Source organism: Triplophysa rosa, linkage group LG7 (assembly GCF_024868665.1).
Source record: "Triplophysa rosa linkage group LG7, Trosa_1v2, whole genome shotgun sequence".
Classification (NCBI taxonomy): Eukaryota; Metazoa; Chordata; class Actinopteri; order Cypriniformes; family Nemacheilidae; genus Triplophysa; species Triplophysa rosa.
Genome location: NC_079896.1, coordinates 5,507,148 through 5,520,421, shown reverse-complemented (window position 1 = coordinate 5,520,421; position 13,274 = coordinate 5,507,148). Strand labels below are relative to the sequence as shown.

Below are 13,274 nucleotides of genomic sequence, written 5' to 3'. Positions count from 1 at the left end.
TGCCAAAATAAGTATTCAATAAAAATTCAGACCTTAATGTTGAACTGTTTAGACGCTGCATGAGTTGTGACTTCAGGCAGTTTCTTAATGTTTTTCAGAAAAGGAAGACTTTGAAACTGTCCTCAGCCAGAGGTCTTTTTTCAACTGTAAATCCTCGGAGATTACGGTGGTATCATCCTTTCTGAAAAGGTTTGATTTATGGTCCCAGAAAAGAAAAGGAACCGGGTGAAAGCTTTCTATTGTTCTTCCTAAACAATGGAAACTACAATAGGACATTCCTTTGAAATGTTGTACACGCCATTTACCTGTTAGCAGTTTTAAAGGTGCTGTGTGTGATTTTTTGGAGGATCTATTGACAGAAAAACAATATAATATACTATGTCTTCAGAGGTTTATAAAGACCTTACATAATGAAACATGTCATGAATTGTGTGGAGAACCCAATTGCAGGCAGCGAGGAGCGATTAAGGGGTTAAACAAAAAGACTTTATGTAAACAATAAACGCAAAACAAAGACCCACAATGGGGTAAAAACAGGAACAAGGATAATAAACAGGACGAAGGCTAACTAACACTAAACTGAGATAAAAACACTAGACATAAACTAAACTGGACACTTACTAGACTGACGAAACAGCAACAACAGGAACAGGCAATAAGGAGAACATTAGAACACTGAACGCAACCAACGACACCATATACAATGACCGAGCAACAAGACAATGAATCATGAGGGCATTTTAAAGGGAAGACAAACGAAGGGTAATCAACGAGGGCAGGTGGGAAACATTAGACACGGCAGGGAAGCAATACATGAAACGAGAGGGGCGGGGCCAATGACAAGACACGAGAAAGCACATTTCTCACATAAAACCTAAGGGCTCTGTCCCGATCCTGCCACACGACTAGAAATTCAGAAACAAGAAGGCAGGACCGTGACAGAAACATATGTTTTCATTACCTTAGAATAAGCTTTTTCCATCTATATACACCGTGGGTCCCCTTGTGTGGAATTCGGCATGTTGTTTCTACAGTAGCCTTAAATGGACAAACTGCTCCACAGAGCGCTGGCAAAGAAACGAAAACATGACATCTTAGTTGTGTGTCAGCCCCCGTAGTGCTTCGAAAGGGAGGGGTGGAATGAGTCGTTGGTTGCAATGCGCAAACTCACTGCTAGATGCTGCTAAATTTCATACGCTGGACCTTTAACTGGCTGCATAGTATTCAAGGAATCTTGAAAAAAAATTTCTTTGAAAAAATCTAGTCTAGTAGTTGAGTCTGATATTTTCTTCAGGACGAGTAAAGTACGTATGAAAAACCTTGTCTAAGTTGATAGCTTCGGGCTTGAGTGGATTTACTGTTTTAAAATGCGTTTGAGGTCCCATAAAAGATTTTGTTTTGAATTTATAACCATATTTGCCGTAACCTAAGGCTGTATGGCCATTAAAGTGGGAGGAACCCGTAACTCCTCAAATACAATGGTCTCTATTGCCTCAGGGGTCCATAATTAAAGTTCAAATCGTAGGATATAGCCACCAAGTGTTTCTAAGATTCCACATTTACATGCAAATCCCTCCCTTTAGTCTGAGGAACTATTCAGATAGGAGCTTTTTAGACTAATTTCAACTTTTAAAGAGTCTTATATGCTCATCTTCGGTGTGCTTGTGCATAAATTGCCTAAAAATGCCTTTTATTTTTAGAAATACCTTTTCTGATAATTTGTGTTGCATTTAATGCATGTCAAGAGGGTTTTAAAGTTTCATTTACATCACGTTATAAGTGCATTATGAGCATAAATAGGAAAACATAAAACATTTCCTTGTAGATTTTTACTATTATTGCCCTTTGGAGAGGTATCACAAATGCAAATAGATCATTTTCAACATCCCATTTGGATATAGATATACTGTAAATATGTAAAGAAATGGTTATAAAGTGTTGATTTCATAGAGGATTTTGTTTGAAATGATCTTGAAGGATTCCCACTGGAGGCAGAGAAGTGTGCGTATGTGGTCATCGGATTATACGGTAGTTCTCGGGGTTTGCAGCCTAACCAAATGGAAGTCACATGCATCTTTATTAAACATGCAAGTGCAACAACATCGACTCATGAATGTTTTAAGACAGCGTTTCTAGTGGAGTTCTAGTGGAATATAAAAACTGTTGGGGAAATGTACTCCGTGCTCGGGCATTCTCACGATGTGACTGACCCTCTTTAGTCTCCATGCATGTTTTAGGTGTAGTCCCGTAACAGGATGGCTTTTCTCAAACGTGAAGCAGATTTGTACTTTTTGTTTGTTTAAAAAAAATGTAAAAACATATGTTTGACCGTCATTTATTTTCAACCTGATCTCACGGGAATTCGTAACTATTTTACAAGATGGCTAATTCGTGTGAATTCGTACGTTGGGAATTGTACAAAAACGTAACCCCACCCCTAAACCCAACGTCGCGAAAGCAAATCGTACTAAAATGTACGAATGAGATCGTACGAATTCATACGAATTAGCAAAAAGTAGCCAAATTAGTCATAAAGTCAGGTTGTTGCAATATACATGAAAGAATGACGTACAACACTAAGATATTGATTGTACATTACAAGCTTTAGATACCTAGTACACGAGTCAAAAGACTCAAATTTAGCCAATAAACATGAAGCTTTGAAGGATCTAAATGGATACATGTGAACTCGCGTGCTATTTTTGTGTGGGTTAATTCGTCCAACCTTTTTGTAATGCACTCGTCTTTGGCAGATGTATTAACATCACATTAACTCCGAATGAAATTTCTGAGCCTCACTTCACTGCGGAGCAGCGGGAATGTAATTGAGAAAAATCCCACAGGAAACGGTTGGAAAACTGCTAGTCTCGTATTAACTTTTTCATCTCTCGCCACAAATAGCTTAATGTACCATTGCGAAAGGGAGGCTCCATTCATTTCTAAGATTCCCCATGTTACTACTCTGCTCCAAATGTCCAAATCAATCAGCGTAGTGTGTGATGGAGTTGGCGCGCCTCAGCTTGACATATTTTACAAAGATGGAATCCGTGTCCGTGGAGGAAAATTCCTGCATTGTTATTCGTTGAATTACTAAATCCATTCTGCAGGGTAGACATTTTGTTTTGAATTAATTATTATATAAAAGAGGAGTTTATACGCTATGACTGTAAGTGGATGGAACCATACCCACATGTGCCTGTTGAACTAGCCATTATAACAGATTTCAGTCTTCTGTGAAAGTTTTCGCGACAGTGATTTGTTCACCTTTATACACAAGAACATCAGTGAGGACTGGTTTTATTGTGGTGAGGGGGCTTGGCAGGTGGTCAGCGTTCCAATGCATCCTTAAAATGTACAAGAGGTCAGGTTTGGGCATTGTGTGGGCCAATAAAGGATCGCCCAAACATAAAAAAAATTGTCATCATTTATTCTGTATATGCAAAGAAATGTCTTACTGGTTTTATGTCCATGCAATGGAAGTCAATGAAGTCAGATGTTGTTTGGTTACCAACATTCTTCAAAATTTCTTAGTGTTTGTTCTGCAGAAGAAATTCATGAGTATGCATTTTCGTTACACTATCCCTATAAGTTCTTACACATCAAACACAAGAAAAAAATGTTTTATGCATGTACAGATTTTGTGCACATCAGTCCCATGGTGGAATGGTAAAGGTGCATTACATTATATGAAAAATTTACATTTATAAATTTGTCAGTTTAAATTGACTTACAATGCATTCATGCACCTTTTTAAATATATACAGTATATAAAATGAACCATCCAATGATTCATATTCCACATGATTATGCATTCAAAAACCTGTAAATCACACAAAACTGATTGATTATTTTGAGTATTGTACTTACCGCATTCAGCTGTTAAACTTATTAACATGCATCGGTTGATCGAGTCACAGTGTAAATAATGTCACAAGTCTGCATCAGATGATGTAACGCAGTAAGCACATTTGCACCTGTCATGTTTGTGACAACACTTTCTTTTTGGAAAACAAAATTTCGAGTCAACCGTATGCAGCTTGAGAAAACTGTGTTAGTGCCACCCAAATGTGAATGCACAATTAGCAAGAATATGAAATCCATATATTTTATGTCATATATGTATGTTATGTGTATATATGTCATGAATGTACAACTGGGCTATCACTTCTCATAATATGCCAGACTCTTGGTAAAATCAGAAATTCCCCATCTGTTTTAATCGAATGCTATTATTTTTCTCAAAAAATTGAGAGAAAATCGTCCGCTCGCTTAGTTTATTTGTGATTTGCTTAGTTTATTTCTTAGTGATTTTGTCATTTTGTTTATTTCCTATAACCATCTTCTGTCACATACTAGTTCAAAGACCAAGCAACTTAAAAAAACATAATAGTTGATTTTGCTTTTGAATCAATATCCACATTTATTTATAAACCACAAGAAAGGCATGGCAGCATGTCCCTGTGTACTCAAATTTACATTTTGCTTGGGGCGCCAGAAATTGCAAACCCGCCCTTTATAATGCGAATCGAAATTACATTCCCGTGATGTATATAACATCTTGTTGATTTTTTTATACTAAAATCTGATCAATCATCCCTGTCTTGTGAACATTTTAGTAGGCAAAATATATCAGATAATCAGATCAGATTGAATTAAAATGAAATTAATGGTTATAATCTGACGTCTCAATCAATAGTTTAGAAAGAATTCATGAAGTGTGTGTGAGAGAGATTTGAAAGTCGGCTTCATGATTAGAGCTGTACGTGCTAAATAGATTTATAATGAGCTGCTGGTCTGATGAACTCCTCGCATCTGCAATAAACCAAAGCTTGTCCCTCTTAGTGCTAATCATTCAAGCGGAGAATTTGCACACTGAAATGCGCTAAGAGGGATGGGGTGGCATGGTGATTACCCATAATTCTTTGTGCTGCAACCCTGGCCTTGGGCTGCCATATTACCCAAAGGTTGAAAAATAGAAAAGAGGAAAGAGAAAAATATACTCTTGGCACTAGTGATCAGTCTGCAATGCTTTTTAAAAGGTACTGAAGGAGTCTCTATATAGGATGTTGAGCTCTGATTGGCTTTTCTTTATTATTTATTATGCATTTCAAAAACGTTTTAGTAAAATTTTAATTTTGTATTGACAGTACTATGTTGCTACCAGTATAGCTTTGTCTACAAACCTAATTTAAAAATAAACAAAAATCAGGTACTGAGCTACCTTGTAGTAGGCTACATAAAAATAATTGTTCATTTTGTTTTCTTACTTTACACGGATTTGCAAAGGTAAGCTTAAAATGTGATTTATAAGTGGAGCTGTCAGGTACCATTTTGCAGAAAATGTCTGTTTGATGTCATGTGACTCCAACACACGTACAGTAAAGATATGTACGAGAAGTAACCTGCAATTTTGTGTTTCAAACAGAGGTGGTGATATAGTCCACTTCGAAAGATGTTAGACCAGAAACGCTAGACCAGAAAGACTCTCTGTTTACCCTGCACAACGCAGAATTCAACCAACAGAACATTTATAACCAAATCAAATTATAAAACAAATATCTTTAAGATTTTATTATATATTTAAGATTTAACAAAAATAAACTAACACCGTGCCTACACCGGACGCGGCGTGACACTAAAGACAATAGAACGCATTAGAACCCATTATAATTTTACATTTTGTCCACACTGAATGCGGTGTGGTGCGACGCGACAAACCCATTACAGTAAGAACAAGCCGATGTCATGTCACGTCGCGCCGGTCGCATCTGGTGTAGGCACAGTATAAAATAATGAAACAGGAAGTGCTGCTGGACCAGTGTTTACATCTTGCAAAATGGACTATAGAAGGCAAAATTTAAAGATTGCAGGCATTTAAAAAAAACAGTTCACCCAAAAATGAAAATTCAGTCACCCTCAAGTTGTTCCAAATCTGTATAAATTTCTTTGTTCTGATAAACACAGAGAAAGATATTTGGAAGAACCAAACAGTTTTTGGCCACCATTGACTACCAAACTTGGAAAATTTGCTTTATAAATTTCTTTGATCTGTTCTCAGCCTGTGGTCCATGTTCCCTTCATCAGCACTCGCTTGCTCCATCATCAAAACACCGTCTTTACTTTCTCAAGTGAAAAATAACTCATGACATCTGTGATTATTCCAAACCTTTAAACTGTCTTTTTCTATTACACTTGCATTGGCATGACTGATTTAACTTTATCTTCAGGGCCACAATGTGCTTTCATTGTCAACGCAGTCTTGTTTATGTTTGTAGCGGTTTGGGAAAGCCTTTCTATCTTTCTCTCACTCTCATGACGTGGCCCAAAAGCAAGAACGGCTTGTGGAAAGAAATAGCTTTTTATACTCCATTTTTGTTTATCACAGCATTTTTGGTTCGAGACCTTTTATAGTAGCCTTCATTTCTTTGATTTACACATTGTAGTTTCAATTAGGTCTAATAAAAACAACAACAAAAAGATTTTAAGTTTATTCCAAAAGCCAAAATTGCTCTCGGATACAGACATATCGGAGCGATGCTCTGGGTTAGCAGAAGCATGTCTTGTAAACACGGTAATTCTGAGGATCTACTGTGCTGCCATCTCCGCCATCACATATATAAATCACAATACGATTTTTTTTACTTAAGAGATAGTGGCTATAATGCAGTCCCCAGCTGGTATTGAACCAGAATGCAATGTTCCTGGCCAGGGAATCCTGATTTCCCAACATGGACCTACGATTGCAGTCCATAAATCATTCGGAGCGCCAAGTTGGAAGTGCTTCCTCCTTTTATTGGAGACATTGGTTATTTTGCACCAACTTTGTCACTGGTATTATCCCTGGGAGAAGTAGTAACCGCCAGTGGCGTTGCCTGAATATGCTCAACTATATTAGAGTTCTTTGAACCTGGAAGTACACTATTCATCTTTGTATTGCACATATTGACTCGTAACTTTTTTATTTTAACGCCACAAATGGCCATTATTGTAGTAATATCATACACGCAAGAGTGTATTCTGACGTACAAAAGCACAGTTGTGATATGGATTTTTTTTAAGTTGTACTTTATAGAATATCGTGTGAATATCCAATGAAGGATATATCGACTTAAAGGGATAGTTCATCCAAAAATGAAAATTCTGTCATCATTAACTCACCCTCGTTTCATTTCAAATCTGTTTGACTTTCTTTCTTCAGCAGAACACAAAAGAAAATATTTTGAAGAATGTTGGCAACCGAACAACAGCGGTACCCATTGACTTGCATTGGATTTGTGTCTATACAAAAGAAGCGAATGGGTACCGCTGTTGTTCAGTTACCAACATTCTCCAAAGGATCATACAGTCATACAGGTTTGGAATGACAAGAGGGTGACTTAATGATGCCAGAATTTTCATTATTGGGTGAACTATCCCTTCAAGTATAAATGTCGTGCCAACCTTTAGTGCTCTTTTTTGATTGGCTTATGAGCAACATAATATCCAGTTCTACCAGAAAGACTCGGGAGGCGAGAAAACTTGATAATGAACATTTATTAGACAACTGATCAGCGACAAGGTGCGAATATGGTAAAATATATAGTTCTTTGGCGTAGGCCCCATCCATAGCTCGCATCCAGAGGGTCAAGAATTCCTGCACTTCCTGCCTGATGATGATGAAGGCAGGGGCGCAGCCAACCCCCCTGGGGTTAATGGACAGGGACCATCCTGGTGGTGGTGGGGAGGATGGGGGTGAATATCGGCTGCTTCAACTGCGAACGCAAACAAAGGGTAAGTGGCGATCTTTTATACTCCAAGTGTTAGGTGATGATTGGTTAGGTGATGATTGGTTAGGTCTATACGTAGTAAGTGACGTAAGATTGAGTCTTCCTGGCAGAACTAGCACTGAAGCTTCATTTTTGGGGTTGAGACCTGCTGCGTCCCCGCTGAGGATTAAGTGTAGTCCAGTGATGAGATCTGGGAGGGCTGCTGGATCCGGGATGGACGATATATAAGAGCAAGGTCCTGTAGATGACGAGAACTTAAGTTCCACTGGGGTATGGAGATGATAGCTCATTTTCAGCATGGCTTCACAGAATATGAGCTCATTATTTCGTGCTCGGAAGAACCCCACATATGGAGTCTCTTTCTGAAGTTTAATGTGGATGTACCGAAAGGACAAGCCTTGTACGAGATTCCCGCAGGAGAATTTTCATGGGTGAGTGGTAGAGTTTGAGAGAGGGCTACAATCTACTATCATGTAAAATGTGCTCCGTGGAATGAGTGTCAATTAGACTGTAATCTACCAGTGGGACATAGTGAAAAATTATTAGAGACATCGAAGTGCTTTACCCCAAAAATAAAAAGTCTGTCTTGTTTATTCACGTGCATGTCATTCAAAACCTGTACATGACTCTTTCTTCTGTTGAACACAAAAGAAGATATTTTGAGAAATATCTTAGGGGTTTTGTGTCCATGCGATGGAAGTCAATTGGGGTCAATGTTGTTTGGTTACCGGCATTCTTCAAAATATCTTCTTTTGTGTTCTGCAGAAGGTTTGGAATGACCCAAGGGTAAGTAAATGATGACAGAATTGTCATTTCTGGGTGAACTATGCCTTTAAGTTATTGCTTACTGTAATAATATAGTTGTTTGTTTTATGTCTGGCCACATAGGAAATATAATTTTGTAGATGTGCAATCATAATATGCTTCTCACATGGTCGTGGGCAGGTGTTCTGAACGAACAACAGGCCTGGCAAATTTAAAAGAACCATCTTTACAGCTGTAGCGGAAACATTTTAGCCCTGAATGGTAATGCCAGTGTCCTCTTTTCTACTGATTACATTTCCATTTACAGACGTACAATTACAGTACAGACTTGAATCAGTTAGTAAAGCAAATTGTTTATCTGGCAGAGTATCACTTGAATATGTTTAACTGGCCACTTTAGTCGAGCCAGCGTGTCAATGGCGCTTTTATATTCCATATTTAACTTGATGATGATGATGAAAGCTAGAAAAACACAATTTACTTTGAAGGTTGTTTGTAATTACTTGTTTCAGTTCAGTTTTATAAAAGTTTAAACATTTTGAGTTGTTAAACATTTGTTTGTTGTTTGTGGAAATGGGTTCTTGTGACGGTGTGTACGACAGTCAAATGTTGCACTTGAAGAGTTCATTTGAAAAAACAGATCAAAATGTAAAAAAACATGTTTTATTGTGCATTCCAATTAATATCAATCAAATTTCAGTTGTTTTGATTAAGTAATAATAACTTAAAAAATTATTACCTACAGTAACTAACACAATAATAACGTGATAACATAATAAAAAACGTGATTTTTTAAATAGAGTTATCTGTTTTTTGCAAATAAAGGCTTCACTTGGAAACCATTCTAGAATCCAAGCTTTGAATAAAGACCAAGTGAATTGCACAGAAATGCACAGTTTTGATCCATGCGATGCTGTAATTTCCATAGAAACAGGACGTTAGGTTGGGGCGTATTGAGTGGCTCCCTCCTCTTTGGAATCTGATAAGAAACTGAAGTGCAGAAAAAACTGAATGTCAGAAAAAAACCGAATGTCAGAAAAATTGTTGATCTGTATTGGCAGAAGTGAGAGAAGTTTTGAAAGCTTATATTTTCTACATGCAAATTTTGTAAGTGTTTTGGAGCACACTAGTGTATAGAGATGTTTAAATTAAATTAAATTAAATTAAATGAAGTTAAAAAATTGTCATCATTTATTTACTCTTATGTTGTTCAAATCCTGTATATGACTCTTTCTTACGTGTAACACTAAAGATTATATACAGTATGTGTGGTTTGTGTCCATACAATGAAAGTCAATGGGGTTCCAAATTGTTTGGTCAACCACATTCTTTAAAATATCTTCTTTTGTGTTAGAAGAAAGTCATACATAGGGTGATAAATGATCAAATACTTTTGGGGTAAAACCATCCCCTTCAGTGTTGTTTCATAAGGACTTTTAATCACTGGCAGATTACAGTAAATACTCTGTTAGATATCACAATTAAATATCACCATATTTAAAGGCGGGGTAACCGATTTCCGAATTACGCTTTAGACAACTGAGTCGGGCCGAGTACCAAAACAACCTTGTAGCCAATCAGCAGTAAGGTGCACAGTGCACAGGACGGACATTAGCCGAGCGCTGACAAAAGCGACAGATGTGGGTAGGGGTGTGTTTGTTTTGGTGATTTGAACATCAACAACGGCTAAGAGAAATCGGACACCCCGCCTTTAACAAAGTTTCGTTCATTTTATGTTTCACCAGCTTTCACGATAGCTTGAGGGACTTAGCGCTGTAGGCTACTCTGTTATATTTTTTGTCAGTGTGAGAATGAGATTTGTTAGTCTAGGCTGCTCAAGGTTCAGATTTCTGCTTTCACAAGAGTAGTTACATAGATTTATTAGCATGGCTTCAGAAATGAACTGAAAATATTTTCTGCTACTGTATGCGTTTGCACATTTTCCTTGTTTAAATATGCATTATGCGTTTTACAATGTCCATAAAATGTTTACAAGTACTTAAACTGACCCCTCGCAGCGTAACCGCCGATCTTCTATAAACACTGTATTGCTTCTTAGTGGACTGAAAACAAGAAAATTGATGTTTTTAACATGGTCTGATACTCCACCGACATTAATGCAGTGGAAAACAACAGTTCTTCAATTACTTAATCTTCTTCGACTCCATATAATCCTCCCGTCTGTTAGAGCGAGCTAGTTTTATGTAATGTGGATTTTTTGACCTCATCTGATTCCGAGCACTTAAATCTCATTCTCATTTTGTCGGTGTAAACCAACAAGAGGGTATGAATTATAAATAGCGTCTCAGTTTGAGCGAGCGACATTTTGTCTACATGCATATCATTCCCATGTGCCCCAAACAAATCTGCTTGTCACTTTGCATAATGCATAAGTAGCAGGGCAGAGCGTTTGTGCGATCTCTGCTCTGTTAATGTAATGAGGAGAGTTACCTGAGACCCCCTCCACAAATGGCACAGATCCAATGGAGGAAACTCAATATCGTCAGTTGAAAATAGGAAGGTTGATTCAATTTTGTTTTATTGTCCGGCACCAGTTGATTTCAAGGACCAATTTTAGACCTTTGGAAGAGAAGTTGTGCAGTTGTCATTTATCACAACAGTGTTAATGTGTTTTTGAATGTGTTGGTCTGATGTCTCGCGTTGCGATGAGAATTAGCTTCTAATTGAGGCCGCATAGCTGTGGAATGTTAGCTTTGTTTGTTTTCGTGAAAAACTGTCACAAGCTTGTGGCGCTTTATCAGAAAATGGTGCCATTTGTGCTGATACATTTCTGGAAATTTTCATTTGAAAAGGTTACTGCTGAACTTTCAAGAAATTATATTTTCACACCATGTAACAGGGCTGTACTGTAATCCTTATAGGAATTAAGTTATGGGGAAGTTCCGTATGGACAAAATGTTAAATGTGTTCTCATTTGTAAGCCACCTTGGATAGAAGTGTTAGCTTAATCAATACATGTAAATGCACACCGTAAAAAAAACTATAGAATTTACTTAATTTTTTTGTTAATTTGCGCAAGTTTTTTAAAGGTGAGGTGCCACAGTGTTTCATGCATTCTGACTTCTTTACACTGTTAAACGTGCTGGCTTCTCATGCTTAAAATGGTCAACTTTTCAAAAAACGAGTTGGACGTAAGACGTAGTATTTCTGTGCTCGATTGACTGTCCCAGAGTTCGTATAGGTTTCGGAAAGATTCCCTTATGTAACAACTTTTCTTAGTCCCTTATTGGACAATTCTCCCGGAAAAGCACGCCCATGAGAACGAGATAAAAGAGCAAGCCCACGCGTCAACCAGGGAGAGCTGGAGAAGGAGCATGCACACATGTCAACCAGCTGGAGCAAGAGAGAGAGAGCACTGCCTTCGCGAAGTTCAGCTGTGTTTGTTTGTTCACTGCATTTTGGTGAGGAATGTTACATAGAAATGGTAGCTATAATGCTGGATTTGGAGATCGTTTGAAACTGATAGATGGAGCGGTCACAGCATTAAAATATGCCGGTCATGAACTGCACGCGGTAAGTGAAACTGAGTCATATGTCTGTGTTTTGTTGGAAATCGTTGTGTACATGCATAAGGTACACAACACGAACTTATAGTGAATCAATAGTTATGCATACGATATTGCGACGATGTATTGTGTGCTCGTGCTGCAGTCCCGCCCCCTGTTAACGCATTCAGGGCTCGCCTGTTTTGGGAAATAATCGTACAGCATCTGTTTTTTATAAATGTGATCAAACTAAAGACTCTTCGAAGATACAAAGTATGCAATACTACTCTATAGGTACTCAAGATTAATATGAGATTGGCATTAACTGTGTGTGTTACGTCCCCTTTAAAATTTTACATTTTTATAAAGTTTTTTTCAACCATTTTAATTAAGTTTTACTTCATTTTTTGTGTCAAGTTTTTGCACACAGTTTTTTGAGTAAAATTTATTTTAAAATAACAAATAACACAAAAAATAAGTAAATCAAACTACTTGTTTTTTACAGTGTAGATACAGTATGCTATAACCCTCTTCAACCTCCTTATTTTGCTCCATGCGGTCAAAAAAAGTATGTCTCTATTAAATATGATCAAGAACAAGACCAAAAAAAGGTCATTTATTAAAGTGAAGTAAAAGCATGGTTAGTATAAAAATGTAATTAAAAGCTATATTTAGGTAGAATTATGGGTAAAAGTTAGAATAAGACTGTTTACTTTTTACACCTTATATTTAATTATCTTTTTTTTTTAATTCCATAAACATGATTTACTCCATAAACAGCTCTCTAAATAACCATCAACATGTTTTCAAAACGCATTAACCTTTGAAATGAAAAACACATTCAGAAAACCACCTGCTTATCGAGGCTGTTGAATGTGGTCGGGCAGGTGATCTCTCTCTTCTCAACACGTAAACGCAGCGTTGAGATCAAACTTGTGTTGTCGCTCAGTACGGTGAACTCCACCGTGGGAATGGAAGTGTGGATGTGTCTGAGATGTGACCTTGCTGTTCAGATTCAGCCAGATGGTTAAGTGCAGTAAACACAGAGAGGGTCAGAGCGCAGGGAGACCTCTGCCACGCGCTGTAGCCGACACAGCGGGATTGCACGGATCAAGGCGCACGCAGAGCTTTAATGCAGATGGTTTCTGTGAAAATCCATATCAGAATTGAAGTTAAATACAGTCTGAACCGGCTGACTTTGACAGGTGGTAAAGATTTGCAGAGCTTTTTTCGACAA

The 13,274-nt window shown here is 37.6% G+C and overlaps 1 protein-coding gene across 1 annotated transcript in view; it reads left to right on the top strand.

Annotated features, from left to right (window-relative positions):
- The window catches only part of LOC130556632 (contactin-4), an 86,584-nt gene that overhangs the window by 2,963 nt on the left and 70,347 nt on the right, over positions 1 to 13,274 (top strand). The gene's annotated exons all lie outside the window — the stretch shown is intronic.